The sequence below is a fragment of the Ursus maritimus genome, unplaced genomic scaffold (assembly GCF_017311325.1).
Source record: "Ursus maritimus isolate PB19 unplaced genomic scaffold, ASM1731132v1 scaffold_30, whole genome shotgun sequence".
Classification (NCBI taxonomy): domain Eukaryota; kingdom Metazoa; phylum Chordata; class Mammalia; order Carnivora; family Ursidae; genus Ursus; species Ursus maritimus.
Genome location: NW_024425564.1, coordinates 7,809,929 through 7,810,898, shown reverse-complemented (window position 1 = coordinate 7,810,898; position 970 = coordinate 7,809,929). Strand labels below are relative to the sequence as shown.

Here is a 970-nt window from a genome sequence, read left to right as displayed (position 1 = left end):
GGGGGGGGCAAAGAAGAGAGAAAAAAGGGAAAGGCTCCCGGAGACTGTAACGTCTCTCTCAAGGGCACCTCTTTGCTGTGAGTAGAATTCAAGGCATGATATTTGAGGACTAGGACATGAAACATAGTAAGAATTGGCCAAATAAGCCAGCCTAGGTTAGATACTCATGGGAAGATGACATCATGTGAGCCTGGATAGCTCAGTCGGCAGAGCATCAGACTTTTAATCTGAGGGTCCAGGGTTCAAGTCCCTGTTCAGGCGGATGGACTCCTGTTTTACCCTGGGTGGTCTCCATATAAGTACAGCAAGCGTGTGGGAGAGAACGGTTCTACTTGCACCTGGACTGCAACCTTGTTTACTCTTTGATTTACAGAGATGATCTCTATAAAGATTGCTCAACTGGAGATCTGTATTTTTATGTGGTTTTTAGAGAACAGTCATCAGCTGACCGGAAAAAAAGCAATCAAAACTTCCGAACTCTAAAAACAAGAAAAAAAAATTGAAACCAGAGAAACAGTTTGAATGAGAGCAGCTATCTCATCAGGAACCACAGAGGTCAGGAAGAGCGGCACATGTTTCAAGTGCTGAATGAAAGGAATTGTCAATCCAGAATACTATATCCAGAGAAAATATGCTTCAGGAATGAAGGGGAAAGGAGATCTTCCAGATCAGGGAAGACTAAGATAATTGCTGTCAGCAGAACTACCCTAAAACAACGGCTCCAGTAAGTTCTCCAAACAGACAGAAAATGATAAAAGAAGGAATGTTGGACATCAGGAAGGAAGAAAATACATAAGCAAGAAACATGGTAAACACAATAAATTTTCCTCATCTTGAGCTTTCTATGCTTAACAGTTTCTTTTTTTTTAAGGTTTTATTCATGTATTTGCTAGAGAGAGAGCACCCACAAGCAGGGGGAACGACAGGCAGAGGGAGAAGCACGCCCCCCCCCCCCCCCCCCCCCCCCCCC

General features: G+C 43.9%; 1 non-coding gene across 1 annotated transcript; it reads left to right on the top strand.

The window, feature by feature from the left end:
• The first annotated feature begins 188 nt into the window (after nt 1–188).
• Nucleotides 189–261, top strand: TRNAK-UUU. Its single transcript has one exon. It is a non-coding gene; the product is annotated as a tRNA-Lys (tRNA).
• Nucleotides 262–970: the final 709 nt, after the last annotated feature.